Source organism: Anas platyrhynchos, chromosome 1 (assembly GCF_047663525.1).
Source record: "Anas platyrhynchos isolate ZD024472 breed Pekin duck chromosome 1, IASCAAS_PekinDuck_T2T, whole genome shotgun sequence".
Taxonomy (NCBI): Eukaryota; Metazoa; Chordata; class Aves; order Anseriformes; family Anatidae; genus Anas; species Anas platyrhynchos.
In genome coordinates, this window is record NC_092587.1 from 202,386,574 (window position 1) to 202,404,250 (window position 17,677).

At 34.2% G+C, this 17,677-nt stretch overlaps 1 protein-coding gene and 1 long non-coding RNA gene across 4 annotated transcripts in view; both read left to right on the forward strand.

Moving 5' to 3' along the window:
* The window catches only part of TENM4 (teneurin transmembrane protein 4), a 1,639,674-nt gene that overhangs the window by 426,318 nt on the left and 1,195,679 nt on the right, over positions 1-17,677 (forward strand). The window lies entirely within an intron of this gene.
* On the forward strand, positions 11,634-14,484 carry LOC106018545 (uncharacterized). 2 transcript variants are annotated; one of them, XR_002404210.4, is made up of 4 exons: positions 11,634-11,866; positions 12,029-12,118; positions 12,245-12,369; positions 13,146-14,484. It is a non-coding gene; the product is annotated as an uncharacterized lncRNA (long non-coding RNA). The 2 variants fall into 2 exon arrangements; XR_001192709.5 differs by lacking the exon at positions 12,029-12,118.

A 17,677-nucleotide genomic window follows, 5' to 3' on the forward strand; every position in this document is an offset into this window, starting at 1 on the left:
CCCTTACGAGGAAGTTGTAGACTGCAATGAGGTCTCCCCTCAGCCTCCTCTTCTCCAGGCTGAACAGGCCCAGTGCCCTCAGCCGTTCCTCGTACGTCTTCCCCTCCAGGCCTTTCACCATCTTCGTAGCCCTCCTCTGGACACTCTCCAACAGTTTCATGTCCTTTTTATACTGTGGTGCCCAGAACTGCACACAGTACTCGAGGTGAGGCCGCACCAGCGCAGAGTAGAGCGGGACAATCACCTCCCTTGACCTACTAGCGATGCCGTGCTTGATGCACTCCAGGACACGGTTGGCCCTCCTGGCTTCAAATGTACTTTATTATTATTATTATTATTATTTTCAGAACAGCAATGATTTATGTATCAAATTCCATCTAAATTTTGTAAATTATTTCATGCCTAGCCCAACATTTTGTTTAATGAGTATTTTACTGAGGAGCCACACCAAAAAACTTTTACTAAGTTCTAGGAAGAACATAACATTTTAATGTTGGACTATGATGCTGTTGTTCCAGGCAATGTGCGGAACACTAATAAGGCCTTCTGACACTAAATAACAGTGAAATAAAAGTTCTAGATTTGTTTTTAAATAATCCTTTACCACATTAAAAAAAATGTGGAAAAAGTCAAAAACTTAATTTTAGAAATGTCTGTAAGGATAATATTGTGCAAATGCAATGCAAATCCAATACCTTCCACCCTTGCACAGATTTATTTATTTATTTTATCCACTTAAATTATATTTGGGCTATTTATTTTTACATTCAGAACATTAAAATGATCCACAACGTTAAAGGGGAAAAACAAACAAACAACATCAAACCATCTCCAAGGCTGTAAGGTTACATTACATGCCATACTATGTTATAGTCATGTCATACTATGTCATACTATGACATAGCCATACCTGTCAAACTACCATACTATGATGAAACATATTAAGTCCTAAGGTGTTCTAAGGCACCTCCAGAGTTCAGTATATTTTCCACAGTATGTGTGTGCAAGTCAGACTCATGTAGATTCATTTAGCTTCGTTAGCTTCAAGTTGTAGCTTTTGAGATAAACTGATTGCATTTATTCATTTTGTATTCATGAGCCTTGTGCAGATCTTGTATTCAGCTGCCAAACTCAGTAACCCATTTCAAAAGTTACACCTCTACTTCCAGGGTTTCTTACTCAGCTTGTGAACCATTGTGATATCCATCACAGCAACCTTTTTTGCAGTATGCAATGACTGTGGGAGAGTCATATGTTGAATTTTCTACCAACCATCTTGTTTTCAAATCTCTGGAATAGGACCATTCACCTTACTTATTTTATATCAGCTGAAAGGTGTATTTTTGAAATATTTGGAGGAAAAAGTAACAGTGATTTCAATATAAAATTCATATAATATATATTAATTCCACAAGTTTTTCCATTCAAGGAGTAGAGAGAAAAATCCCACTTATCTGAAAGTCACTGGGAGCATCACATTACTTGTCCTTTATATTATTATTATTATTATTATTATTATTATTATTATTATTATTATTATTATTATTATTATTTTATTTCCTTAAGAGTATGTATTGTTAAGCAGATGCATACTTGATTTTTAATTTTATTTCATTTTATTTTATTTTATTTTATTTTATTTTATTTTATTTTATTTTATTTTATTTTATTTTATTTTATTTTATTTTCAGTAATAACAAATGATCTTATTGTGTGAGGATCAACCTAAATACAGAGAGTGTTTGGCTGGCATTCAACCACAATGCTCAGTTTTGCAAGGGAAATGCTGCATGCAATTCATCAGCATTCCTTTCTGCTTTCCAGAATCTGTTTGATTCCTGTTTCTGTCTGTGGTTTATTTAGTTTTTAAATTTGTTTTCCACAGTCACTGTGTTTAGATGCATATGGATTTCACTTGAGTGCCACTGAGCTATGGTTGTCATAATGCACAGAAAACAAAATTAAAATGCACCCATTATTCCAGCATTTTTTTCTGTCTCAGTGGAATTTGTATTTCCACAAACTTAATGTTTGAAACAACTGAAAATGTGTCTGATGGATGACTTGGAGCTGAGGAAGGGAATTGTAAAACACATAGTTAAAATACCAAAGTGGTTCATCTACTTATGTGCATTCTGCATATCTGGTTGGCACTCCTTCCAATAGGAAGTTCTTTTGGACCCACAGTTCTGGGTCAAAGCTGACTTTTGCAGGGCCAGTGTGTATAAACAGCCCTGAAGTCAAGGAAGGACTGAGCACTCCCAGCTCAGCCTGACCTTGCTGAAGCTGACAAACGTTGTTCAAGGGAAGTCACATCTTTTCTTGGAGGTTTAGTTTTCTTTTTATCTGAGTAACAGGAAAGATAATACTTAAGCTACCAAGCTATTTTAAGGATATATTAATGATTATTCATGGTGGCAAAGATATAAAAGATATAAAACACAATACAATACAATTGCCTGAGACTTCATAGTTATTTTAGCATCCTATTTATTTTAAGAACATAGTGAAAAAAATGTAGACCATATAAAGCATAGACATGTGCACAGCATAGATCTGTGCAAAGGAGAGATGATACCAGATATCTTGGCTTAATGATACTGTGAAATTTGAAATTTCTATAACTAGTGTGTCCTGTCCCTGCTAACCAAGTCATCACAGACTTTTTTACTTTTTTTTTTTTTTTTTTTTTTATGTCTGTCATTTCAGACTTTCTTAACATTTGTTCTTCGTCCTATTGGCAAGTATATTTCTGAAATTGGGAATGTAGGGGTAGAGTTTATCCTTCAGGTTCAAATCACTTTAGGTTAGGAAAGAAAACATAAAGTGCAATAAGCTGCCAGATGAGATGAGTGACATGGAGAAGTTCCTTCTAAACTAAATGCCTTTTCAATTGTTTTGGTAAATGGAGGAGAAGGTAGTTAAGAAAGAGACAAATCAATGCAGGATTACAGATCATCCCAGAATGTGTTTCCTAGTTACACTATGGATAGTTTCATTATCTAGTAAATACACTGTGCATACTTTAAAAGTACTTATCAGGAGTTATGAGCATTCCCTATGTTATTTTTTATATATTAATACATGAATAAATAGAGCATTTTTTGAAACTATACATTAAAATATGCCTTAGTACATATTTTTTATTAAAGAACTGTAGACTTGAATCTTCTTATTTCATTGCATAGTAGCTTTTATCTATCAATTCTCTCCTACCTAGACAGAGATTTTTCAGCTGTGTGTCAGTAAACTTTTCTCACAATTTGTATTCACAATGACTACTACACTTGTAATGGTTTGTTAGCTTATAATGCAGTATGGCTGAGCTTTAAAAATACTGGCACTGCCCTGAAAGAATTCTGATAATTATGCAAAAGTACTGAAATAAAATAATAGTTCAGAGAAACATTTATGTTATTAATAATTCAACATATGCATCCTTAGGGGAGAGAGTGGTTGGCTTTTAACATGGCACTTCTAAATCCTGGCAGACACAATAAACACACAAATTGCACACGTATTCCTCAGCTCTCTAGGCTTTAAACCTGGTTACAATAGCAATGTGTGACTGACAGTTTTCATACAGCATGAATTAGGAACAGCTTCTGAAACTCGAGACTAATTCAATATTATTGAGCAGTTACATTACTTTAGCATGAACATTGCTTTAATAGCAGAAGCTTTAAAAACAAGCAACACCTAAAACTCAGGGCTCTTTTCCTTTGAAAGAATCAGAGTTCTGGCTAGGAAAATACAAACTTGCCCTGACAGCAAAAGCACCAGAAAATCTCAGTCCATTTCTAAGGTGGAAATAGTATTAGAGGTACATCTATACCATTGCAAGACTCCTATCTATCTCTTTGCTACCCTTAATAATTCAAATGTATCTAGGGTGCATATCTCAGAGGAGATGTCTGAAAGAAATGTGATGCAGTGGAAATGCTAACTATTGCCCTTGTTCACCTTTCATTTGTGAGGCCAAAATAACATTCAAGGACTGTGCTTGACTGTGTCATTCACACAGACAAAGTAAGATCTGGAGAAGACGCTCATCCAGCTCATCCAGTTCAGATGCCTCCCCATTAATTTTGTCCATCTCAGTCCTGGTGTTGTGTTTCCTGGTGCCATACCATCTTTCTTCAGAGCACTGTTTAGTCAATATTCATGCTGGTCACACATCCCTCAGTTCCCCCATGTGTAGTGTTGCAGCATTGACCTGGATCACAGTGAGGGCAATAAGCTGACCTCTGAAGTGAGCTGTAATAATTGATTTGACTGGGATGCAGAAAGCTAGTCATCTTCTAACCTTGTCATGTAAGCTCATGCTGACGTCTTTTTAATGTTGTATGTCACTATTAATTTATTCATCAGCAGGAATATGTTACTGGTCTGTCACAGCAATCACATCGGGCAAGGTTTCTTTCATTAACCTTTTTTAAAGGCATTCTTTTTTCCACAAAATTTCTCTACATCACAGATGAACTTCTAATCATATGTTTGAGCCTTGGCAGGGGATGTGACCTTGACAGTCTTTGCTCTCTCACTTTCAATTTATTTATTTCATTTTTATAAAAATTATTATTTTTTTTTATTTTTATTATTGAGATGATTTGCTTCATTAATATTGTGGATGAAAATTTCTTCTTAACTTTACTCTTCATTTTTTGTAGATGCTGGCTTACTGTAAGGCAAAGAACAGTGGCCAACAAAACAGCATGTGTAACATGTAATTAATGCTTTCATATTATAAAAGTCAAAACAAAAGGCTATGGAAAATATGAAGTTCAAATAAAGCATCTTACCATGTCAGTTCAGGCAGTAAGCAATGACAGTCAAAATTGAAAGTGTCACTGAATTGAAATGTTCAAATAAAATGTTTTGATTTAGGCAAAGATGTGTAGTCTTTCTAACTGAAAACTGTGCTTCTGAAAAAAAAAATTAAAACAATCTGACACTTTTTACTGAGTCTGTTAAATAGTTCTCTGACAAAAATAATAAATAAATAAATAAATAAATAAATAATCATCTGAGGAATTAAAATTGCCCTTATTGAACATGAAAAACTGATTTCCATGTACTAAGATTACATTCTTCTATCCTTTTTATTATAAAGCATAGCCTATGAAAAAAAAAAATAAAAATAATAAAAAATAAAAAATAAAAAAAAAGGATTTACAGGATAAATTACTACTCCATGTAGAAAAGGATGACACAGGATGGTCCTGTGAGAGTCATAAATGTAGCAAAAGTAAGAAAATTAAAAGCTTCAGATATACTTAATAAAAATGCAGGCTAACATGCTGTTAAGAGGGCAGATACCAATGGAATAGATTTAATGATATGACATTCTGTTTTAAAAGGTAAATAAGAAAAGAATACACCAATTACTTGTAGACAAACTATAAATAAACTACTTTCATACGTTTCCATTGCCATGATTTTCAAGCTTAATTGTTTTATTCTGAAATGCTTTGCCTTGACAAAAGACCACAGTGACTGAAGGATTTTTATTAAATGTATATAAAACATTAGCATACCAAATTAGCATAGGGCTTGGCTGTATAAACACTTTATGTAGTTAGAGGATTTTCAGTATTCTGCTTCAGAGACATCTGAGACTACAAGCATATATAAGTAAGTTATAGAAATTTGAGGATGGATATCCACCAAAGGTGGAAAGGCTAAGGAAAAGTTTTTTTTTGTTGTTGTTGTTGGTTTTTTTTTTGTCTCTGTGTGTGGAGATGCCTTTGTTAAGAGGTTTTAGTCAGTCTGGGATACGTAAAAGTTTCAGGGAAGAGTCATTTGACAGCAGAGCAAAGGACACATACCATCTAATATTTTTTAGTGTATGCAATGAGACAGATAAATTAATTTAGATGTAGTCAGAAGAGAACTGGAGCATTTTCTCATATTTTCAATTCAAATTTTACATATTTTGGAAAAAAAAAAAAAGGAAGAAAGAAAAAGAAAAAGAAAAAAAAAAAAAAGTAGCCATCCTCAGTCCCATACTCTTTTGGTTTTGATCAAAAAAATATATTCTAAAATAGCAAAGCAGTATTAGTCTGGATATGTTTGCTAGAGGTATGGGGGGCAATAACTGTGTTTGAGCTCCAAAGAGTAGCATCACTGGAAAGCCTTACATTGCACAGCTGAGCACGTAGCAGACAGATGGTCCATCCAAGTTCCCTACCTCAGAGTGCAGCTTAATTCCAGAAGTAGTAATGTCACAGTCTTGCACTTACTACTAGGATTCAGACACGTGCAGGCGTGACAATAGTGCTTCCAGTGTTGGTTTGGATTGCCTTGAAGGACCTTGCTATACATTATACAGTATCTCCGATCCCAGATTTATCATACACAGATTTATCATACACTTCTGTAAAACAATACAGGATCTCTTCAAATAAAGTAGAAACAATCATTGACATTAATACATCTCTCATATGAACTATTTGTTCTGTTTTCTCAGAAATACTTTATAGTACCTCCTGAGGTCTTTGGATGAGAAAGTTTTGGTAAAGTACTCCTATAGGAGTTGGACTCCTATCAAACCTACTCGTTATGTAAACTTTCAGTGTGATAAAGAGGAACACTTACACCCACCAGAGTCCTTCAGCAGTTTAAATAATTGTTTCACCTGTGCTGTATTCTAGTGTGTTAATTCCCATTGCTATAATAAAAACATTTTCCTATGAGAAATCACTATACCAAAGAACTAATGGTGTTTGACTGGTTTCTAATGTTATCTTTCTCTGGGAGTTTGATAAAAATAAGAGATTCAGAACACTAACAGGATTCCTCATTCCAGAGATAATCTTTTAATAAGTATTAATATTAATAAATCATTTCAGTTTTAGAAATAAAGTAGACTGTCCATTTTCAGTGTGCATGAAGCAAGCCTGAAAAACAGAAGTGACAGAACAAGCAGACTTCTCATTATTATATATATTTTTTAATTTTAACCTTCACTAAACCTGACAGGATCTCTGTGAATTTCATACTTAGTCTGTTGCAAGCTGTTCAAAATTGCAAATACAAATTCTGAGCTTTCCAAAGCAATAACATTCGAATCCAGTGATTAGTCTTGCTGTTATTGGGGTGTAGGTTTAAATTAAAATAAAATAAAATAAAATTAAAAAAGTAAATTAAAATAAATTAAAAAAAATAATTAAATTAAAAAAATAATTAATTAATTTAAAAAATAGGAAAAACAAACAAACTCTCCTCCTTTTCACAATGGTTTAACTACCCTGCAAAATATAATATCATAAGCTGCTTTCTGTAAGGAAATAAAATTTCTACTGGAGGATATGAAGGATATCTTTTTATTCTTACTTGGTGTCGTCAGTGCCTTAGTGCACAGTACAGGGTAAAAGCAGTCTCTTAAGACAGGAATTATAGTGTTCACCATTGACCAGCGTTTTAGACTCCTGGATTCCAGAACAGAGTCTGATTACAGGGTAATACATTCCACAAGGATATGGTTTATGGCCAAATGTAAGCCAGATGTTAGCTGTGAACTGCCTATGAACTTTACTGCACCTATGTGCCTTTTTCTTTTAATGGCATCAGATGTACAATGTTCTGCTACGGTGATGCGTGACTTCCAGACCAGGCTGGCTCACAACTGCACTCTTCAGAGAAAGCATTAAGCCTGTGGCTGTCTGCCACATTGAGATCAGCCAAACCCCACCAAACAATAATTCTCAAAATGAACTGGACAGAAATTTAAAGACTGGGATATTTGGGTAAAATAAATAAATAAATATAGCAAGGTCTTTCTCATACTATATACATTTGTACTCACTCTTAATGAAGTGTCAAGGATAAATGTAGGGTAATGTGTACAGCATTTTCAAAATTACAGACCTACAGTCTAACATATTAATGGGAATGCCTTGATTGTGTGTTTTAGGGTTAATTATCGTCAGGTCTGAGAACAGAGATAACATCTTCCAATCAATCACAGCTTTCCTGGATATAAACAAAATAGGAAATAGCTGTCTTGAAAACACAGAGGACTGGGGTAGCTTAAATGAAGACAGTATATACTTTTTCTGTGCTTATAATAATAATAATAATAATAATAATAATAATAATAATAATAATAATAATAATAATAATAATAATAGGCAAATGAATTTAAAAAAATAAATAAAATCATATGCAAATGCAATGCAAGTATCTTTATTTAGTAAGGTAACAAATAACCAAAAATGTTTTCTTTTTATTAAATATGCTGTAAGTTACTGTGTTTTTACATTTTAAAAATAATTCTCTGAGGTTTTATGCAATTAGATTCAAGAAATGGAAGGAAATAACATTACCCTTGTTTATTGAAATCATTATACCAAAACCTTGCATTTTGTATGTTTATCTACAGATGTGGAGAGTGAAATTGTGCTAAGTGTTCCTTTCCACAGGTGTCTGGGTAGTTGGAATCCAAGAAACCTATATGCATGTCTTTGAGGAATGATAATACCAATAGAAATTTCAATAGTAAATACATCTACACTCTAAACCAGAGCAAAACAGATCTCCAGTCAAGGTTATCCTCCTGGCACTCTACTATGTAAGCGGCCTCCTGCACATACTGATTTAGGCCCGTTGCATCTGAGCCAAGTATAGAGGTTTCAAGGGCCCTGAGTGGGGCCTTCATTACCCTGACCAGCCCCACACATGAACCTCACCCAGGCACCTTCTGTCCACAGCTAAGATGTTCTCTTTAAGCTCAGCCATGGAACCTGAGCTATGTTTATAAAATCCTAGAATCATTAAGGTTGGAAAAGACCTCCCAAACCACCTGGTCCAACCATCCCCCTACCACCAATATCACCCACTAAACCATGTGCCTAAGTACATCCATTTCCTTAAATGCCCCCAGGGACAGTGACTCCATCACTTCCCTGGACAACCCATTCCAATGCCTAACCGATGTTCCAGGCTTGTCTTCAGCCCTGGCCTTTGGTAGTCCTGAATTATTGACTTGATTTCAGAAGCTGTTTTCCACCTCTTTATTTCTGTGATGATAGTTGTACTGGATTCTTTTCTGGTGTTTGTTTGATATCTTTGCCTTTTTAAACAATAAGTCAAAAATATTTGTTAGTTTTCTGTCATTTTTATTTCAGGGAAAAATCTGTTGCAGTATTTTTTTGAAATACAGCACATTCCTGGATGAAACTTTACTGTCTCTCAAAGTCCTACTCAATTGAAGTTTAACTGATTTAGGTTACTTTTGTTTTTATCGTTTTGCCTCTGTATGAGCAAAGTCTTCATGACACATAATTATTTATTAGGAAATAATTAAAGAATCAACATGTAGGGCTTGCTTCTCACAGCCCTATATTGCTGAGATATGGAACAGTGAACAAAGAAAAACAAAAAATATTTTATATTAAAGATAGAAATGTGCCTGAAAATAGGCCTAAAAGAATGTCCCCCCATATATACATGATTTTTAGGAAGATATAATAAATATCTGTGTGGGGCATTTGATCTCAAATGAAACATGGTGAGTTCCAGATATTTCTCCTTCCAGATATTTCTGATTGTCAATGAAGTTTCATGTCTCTTTCTTAATGAGGGGTAAGTGACAGAAAGTTAACCTCTTCTTATGAGGAAAAAAGAATTATGAGGTAGCCCTGTGAATTTTTCCACTTCTGTCCAATAACTTTAGACTCTGTCAGTCAATTTCAGCTAAAATTAATAGTTCCTTCAGGAAGGAGGAGGATGCATTAGATGCATCAGAGTGATTAGGTTTTCTAAAGTTCTTCCACTATTTGTTTCGTGTTGTAATTTAAGGGGTTGAATTAGGCTTGGACCTGTATTGTGGCTGACAAGTATATACATATACCATAAAATAATATAGAATATAAGTCACTGTTCTCTCAGGAGATGGTAAGAAGCATCACCCAAGAAAAGCTCACCCGTTTGACCGCTGAGTTCTCAGCATTGCAGTTCATGATTATGGAGCTGCATTTTTAATCCCTATTATTTATTAAATTGTCTGATCATTTTTTAAAAATTGTAATTATATTGTTTGCCTCTACAACATACTATAGCAACAGAATCCAACTACTCATAGTATTTTAAAAATCTGTATTTTTTTCTGTTTTATACCAGTCTCCACTAGTTTCAGTGAGCAATGGTACCTTCAGTGCTGCAGTTCATCTGTACTGTAGTTCACCTGCCGTCTTGTCCTGCTCTAGATATTCATGCCCTGTAACTGGTGCAGATCTGTATCTCTTCCTTCTCAAACACATCCAAAAGGGCATATCATCCCCAAGGAAATTGCTTCCCTTTTCATTTTGCTACCATGATGAAGTACAAAATCACCTCATGCCCAGTCACATACAGAAGGGAATATGGAAAAAGAGAATCAGGTCTTTAAGAGAAGAGACAAATGAGACATGACTGGAGTTTGTGGCAGTATAAGTTAAGTGATTTTTTCAAAATTAAACCTCAAGAGATGGCAATCCAAGTATCCTCATTTCCTATCTCATTGTTTTACCTCATAGGCCAATGTCACTTTGGCTGCTCAGTTTTCTTCTACATCACACTATCTTGAATTCTCTTGCACAAAAAGTTTCTTAGAAAAAAAATTAGCTTTTGTTTCTTTTGTTTGTTTGTTTATTTTTTTATTAGGCAAGAATATCAGACTTATTTATTTATTTTATTTGTCCTTAAATCTCTTATTTTCTTGACTAGGAGATTTTTAGCAGCATATAGATCAGTTCAGATCAACTACACAGAGGGAGGATCCTCTTGAATTAGATCTCATAAAACACTCTCTACACAGAGACATACCATCAGGTATAAATTAACATTTTATTGCACCATTGCTCTAAACTATACTGGAATATTTTGGCTGAAGCTGAGTAACACTAAAAAAAGACACCTTTTCTAACTGTATAACAACTTTAATATTTTTGTTAAATAAACAAATAAATTAAAATATTTTAGAAATGAAAGGAAACTTTTTTTTTTTTTTTAATTTTTATTTATAGATCAAATGTAGAATCTTTTAAGGAGTGAATTATCTGCCTTCTGGATAAAACAAACAAAATTTAAATTAAATATTGTAAGTAATTTTTTCCTATACTATGTAAACAATTATATATTATATATTATATATATATATATATATAATTGTTATATATATATATATTTATATATATATATATATATATATATATATAATATAATTGTTATATATATATAACAATTATATATTTAGTCAAGTGCCATTTCCTGATATTGATTTACTTTTTCTACTTCCTATATTCCAAGCAAGAAAATAGCATTTTGATGTACTGGTGAATAAGACACTGCGTGACAATTCAAGAGATCCAGGAGGGATCTTATGTAAGCCCAACCACTGCTTAATTCTGAATTTCCTTTTTTTTTTTTTTTTCTGAGAGTACCTGATCTTAATCAAGATTTGAAGATTGATTAACAACCTATGCTAGAAGCTATGCTGACTTGCAGCAACAGAATCAAAGATTGAACTTCATTACAAGGAAGTAGCACTATCTTTTTGAAGTGTGTGATTTGGAGATTCTCCTCAGCTGCTGACTCTGATCTTCTCCCCAGCTTCTAGTCGTCTGGCATCAGGGTGTAGAGAGCTACAGGAGTGTAGCTCCACCTAAAGTCCCTTTCCCTTCTTTCCCTCTTTTATAGGGTACCCCTTTCTGAGTTTATTTTTCTTACTCTTGAATAATTTACTTTCTAACACTTGTCTGTGTACTACTCCTAAACACTTAAAAGTTGCAGCTTTTGCTCCTTATTGTTCACATTAAGACAATTTAATTAGCTGACCTTTCTACTTTCCTCTAAGAAAACAACATTAAGTGTTCTAATTATTTAGGTATTTCTAACATTTTTGCAACCACTTATTGATTCCAATTAGTCTTTCTTTCTGTCTAGTTTTAATTTCTATTAGATTTATCTCTAGCTTTAAGTTGTTTTGTTTATACACTTATCCACAAAAGATTTCTGATTTTATTGTTGTTTCCTCCTGCGCTCTGAGTCACCTTCTTCTGAGCAAGTTGCCTGTAGAAAACTCTCTTCCTGACTTCAATGAGTGGGGTGTTGAAACCGCACTTTGGGCAGAACTTAGGTGAATTCTTCCAGAAAATCTCATCTCCATTAACTGCATGAAACCAAAATTCATTTTCTTTCCACATTTTTTTTTCTTGATCTCCATTCTTCTGCTGCTTATTAATCTGCTTTGCACATTCTTCAGGCTTTATGAAACTGGGGGCTTTGTGTTAAGAATTATGGGAATACAATGCAAACTATATTATTGGACAAACACCTGTGATGTGAAAGGACATAAAATGGGCACATCTAATGCTGATCATGATTAAGGTGGGTTGCTGCTCTCTAAGGTACTCAGTTATTTACAACACTGCTTTGAGCTGTTCACAATATCATTGAATATATTAATTGATGAGAATATCAAGGTATTTCAACTCCAAGCCTAATATATTTAAATCACTATGTAACTTCTCCCTTCCCCCTGCCCTGTACAAAGTGACATTAAATAATTCAGGTGATCTATAACATTATAACATAAGGCAAACAGAACCTCACCTAAAACATCAAACTTATCCCTAGAATTTCCTGTGTGATATTCAAATAACTTCTAAAAATTTTGTTATTTAAAATTTAATAAATAGAATTATTATTTTTTCCCCCAAAAATGACATTTCTATATCTTCCATTAAGCAAAAAGCTTGACAATGTCAGGAATGATTGCCATTTTAGTGAGCACAAATGGAAAACTTTGCTTTGCATTTGGAATCCTTTTCTCCACTGAGCAAAGTCAAACAAATTTTATGCTTAAAAAAATAAATAAATAAAATCAGTTTAAATACTGAACACATACAAATGTGTTCAAAATGTCTGCCAAATCAGGATTTTATTATTATTATTATTATTATTATTATTATTATTATTATTATTATTATTTAATTTGTAAGTTGTGGAGAAAGTATTTGTCTTTAGACAAGAATCCCTTAAAAGATAAAAAGGTTTGTTTGCTAAGAGACTGCTTCCTTAACATTCTACAATCAAGTACACCAAGCCCAACAGGAGATAAGCCAACATTCACCAGTTATAATGAAATTTACCTTGCTTAATAGGACTGGAAGAGATTCCCAGGACACCAGACACCCTATCAGGGAGTTTAGGGTAAATGACAGTGACACAACAGTAACATCTGAAGGACATCTGCTTCTGACAAGGATGCTCATCTTCCTGCAGTGATTGCACTTGTTCATGCTTGAGAGAGTAAAGTGGAAGCTGAATGACCTCTGGTTTAGATTTTAATTGCAAGAAGGTGAGGGTTGGATGGGTTGGATGACAGAAGATAAAATTGTATTTTAGCATCGAGGTTATCCTGGAGTAACTTTCAAGAAGTACTTACTAGATTCCTCAGGGGGACAGAGAGTGAAAGAATAGATTGAAGGAAAGTAAATCACATAAGCATCTTTAAGATGGTAACAGTTTTCTGATACAGTGTATGGAATTATTACTGGTGTTAATATTTTGTTGACTCGTCTGTGACATTATCCACAATACAAATAATTAATAGGATTACATTCTTCCAGTAAAAGATATGAATGGTGTATCAGAGTTTGAGGAGAGAAGGAACACATCTGTAGGGACAGAAAAGTTGCCTTTCTTGTTAAAATGCTTGTACACTAATGTAATGGGGTAGGTGGTAGTACTCTGCAGGAATTTTCATGTGAGATATATGTGGTTTTATGTTGTCCTGTTGTACAGTAATATAGGAAGAAACTAAGAATTTAATGTATCTTGGAGTTGATTTTGGATACAACTACTATGAGAAGAAACATAAATATTCATTGTTATGGAAATTGAGCATGAGTCCACATCCTGGTTATGTTTTGCTTGTATTTAAGACACGCAAATAAAACCATAAGAACAATTCTAAAACAATAAATACACCCAACTCTCTTCTGGTAGCAATGCTCCCCTTTTGAAAAGGGGAGGACAGCAGGCTCCCTGTATATAGAAATGTATGTTTTGCATTTTATTTCCTTGATGTTGTAGAAATGGATCTTTGGAGAACAGCAAACTCTCTTGACAATCATTTAAGAAAAACATTTTTTCCCTTCCCCTTTGAAATGTTGTTTTAAATTAGGAACAACAGTACTGATGCCTGTGAAAGCATTCTCCTTGCAGATATGTGCATATTCTGCATTGTGACTGAGGCAAGATGGGCTAAGCCTTCTTTTTGCCCAAACAGACACATTTGACCATGTTTATTTTGATAATTTACTTCTCCTCCTCCTCTTCTGAGGTGTCCTTAACTACATATGATTTTCCATATGCTTACTTCTGAGAGAAGAATTTCTGCACTGCCTATAGGATGCTGAGGCATAGAAATGCTGCAGATTTGCCCAATAACACATCACAAAGTAATATGAAGAATAGGAAAATAATTTAACCACTTTGACTTTCCAAGCTCTTTGTAAGTACCATTAGCATATTTCCGAGCTGTTTCAAAAATAATACAGGTTTTAACTTGTGACATTCATTTTGATGTTTTATTTTATCCTCACTAGCTAAGATCATTATAACCTTGCTCAACCCTATATGATAGAGAATTTAATATTTTATTTTTAATATTTGCCTGCAGAAGAAAGATTCCCATTCTTGCAGGAAGTTTTTAGGTAGTATGAATCATTCAGTTGCTTTTTAGAATACACTCAATTTCTAAACATCATATTATCTTTGCTTAATTCTATATAAAATCTCCAGCCCAGGTTAAGACAAAAGGAGGGAAAAAAATAAAAATAAAAAAAAATCTGGCCAAAACAACTGATAAAACTACAGATAAACAATAATGATTTTTGTCTCTCCTACTTTAACTTATCTTCATACAACACCCTTGCTGTTTAAAACAAACAAAAAAACCAACAACAATAATAATAATAATAATAAAAAAAAAAAAAAACAAAAAACATGCAAACAACAAACAAACAAAAACCTATAATAACAGAATTCACTGTAAGGGTGAGCTTTTTAACAAACAAATCCTGTCCATATGGTTGTCAGAGAAATCTTAAACATGGAGACAAGAAAGAACTCCTTGTCAAGCAAGACAATTACACTAAAACATCTGAATCAGTCAACTGCATAATGAATGTAAAGGAAAGCAGCTTAACATTCTGTTAGACAAATGTCTTATTGACCACAACCACAGCTGCTGTTGCTATTGTTGGCTAGCAGGAAGGCTGGAGTCACTGAAGATTTCCCTGGTGTTTGAAGCATCCTGAATCTCTGATTCTCCCAACCCTTATATTTATTGAAAAACTGTATCCTTGCTTGTGCAGGGTAAAGGGATGTTATAGGAGAATACTCACCTGGCATAACTACAGCTTGAAACACCTGCAGCTAATAAAGCAGATGTCCCTATACTCACCATACTCACTCCCCATACTTTGAATTGTTTTAATTGTTTTTGGACCATAGCTGTTGGTTGCAACTTACTCCTGAGGTTCATTTTACAGGGTGCTTTCTGCATTACTAGGCAATTCTGAAAACAGATCAGAGGACTGAGGTACAATTCAATAAGTAAATTGAATATTCTGCCCTATCTATCAGTCTTGGTTCACTTCAATTAAAATAAATAAATAAATAAATACAATTTTAGTAACTGTATTATAAGCATTAGCACTTCGGAGACAATTCCTAAGCAAAGCAAAGGGAAACAAGAAAAAACATTCTCTTGTATGAAACAAGAGAATGAGAATCTGGAAGGAAATAGCAGATATGTTTGTGTTCATTACATATCATTTCAGCTGAAAATCCCCTTTTAAAGCATAGAGACTCCTCCTTCAGAGAATAAGCTGCACTTCAAATGCAGTAGGATTTCACAAATATTTCACTATTTGCCAGCTTTTTGGTGCCAGAGTTATTTCTGCAGGTTGGTATTGTTTCATAACACATGTGCAACTGAGCACATATTGTTGTAAATGACGATCATGATTAATGCAGTAAGTCTTTATTTTTAGTGCTTGGAGTAGTACCACAGTAGTAATTTTGCTAAAAGTGATGAGCATATGACCGTTAGGCCTCTCTTATGTAGAGTATTAGATTGAACGCGGAAGGGCATGTACTTATGGCATCTCTCATGACCATTAGTGTATACATGAGGTCAAGAAAACATTTGAATACTCTGCCATCCAAGACTGCCAGAATGTGCCTTCCAGACAGGGGAATCAGAGAGGTGCTTCTCAAGCTGCTGACTATGATTTTTCCATTAATTGTATAAGGACATTAGGTAGTATGAATGCTCAGTTTATCACTGCTATGTAAAATGCAGATACTATGGTACGTGCACATACCACCACTAAGTCATGCTATCAGTTTGTATGAAATTCTATTATGTTCATTTTCACTAACAAAGGGTGGACCACTTCACTGGGAGGAGAAAGGGAGCTATGCATCACTGTTTAACAAAGGCAAGAGGCTCAAAAACAGTCTATGATGTTGATTAGTATGGGCCATAATTTGTTGTACTGTCAAAGAGTCAGCATGCCAGTTGTGGGAAATGATGAGCAATCTTAAAAATGATTGTAAATTGCATCTCACTGATTGGCAAAGTAATCAGCCGAAGCTGAAGGAATCAACACTGGGCATGCAGAGCACCTTCTACCATCAGGTTGTGCAGCCACAGCAAGTTCAACAAAATGGCAGATTGGTGTGCAAAAGAGCACAGACTTGACAGTAAGCCCCATGCAAACACTTCACTTAAGTATCATCGGGCATTTTGTTTCCTCTGTTACTTGTTCTTGGCTAGTATCCAGCCACTCAGAGCCTCTTCAAATGCCTGCTTGTGCACTTTATACAGCAATTTTGTTTTATTGGACATTCATTACAGTGCCCAGTTTCTGTGTAAAATTGCCATGTACTTATTAGGAGAGATGTTGGCACAAGAACTATGCTTTTTTTTTTTTTTTTTTCCTCAAGAGGTTTCTCTGCTCTTTCACTTGCCTGTTGAGTGACCACTAATGTGGATGAAAAGTATGGATTTCTGGGAAACAGCTAGGAAACAGTTCTCTGCCAGAGTAATGATTCTATTAAGTTTATTTTGATTAGTTTTACATAGTTGGTTAAACATGAGTAGACTCAGCAAAATAATTATATTGGTAAGATAAGTTCTGTGGGTGTAGTATATATGGATAAAATATGTAATCTCTACATTATATACAACATTTATGGTACATGCTTACACTTTTTGTGAAGGGCCTTCCTAGACAATGTGATTCTTTTATAATAGGAAATGAGTTAAAATTAAGTGAAGCTTGGTATGTAGAGATCTTGAAATGTTAATTTTACCAACTAGAATCTTTCCCAGACTGAAAAATAAGGGAAGTGATTAATCCCTTAGAAACAGACCACTGGAACCACTTCATGAATCTCAGACTTTTTTTTTTTTTTTTTTTAATGTGAATGTGCAGAATTTGTTTAGTGCTGCTGCAATTATTTATGTGGGAAGATGCAGACAATACGTGCAAGAAGACAGAAAGCTTTGGCTTGAGCTATTCAGGCCATGGTGCAGAATGGCACAGTTACATGCACTGCTCAGGACTAGATCCTTGTGGAGCACCAAGTATGTATTCACACTACAGAACCTGTCCTG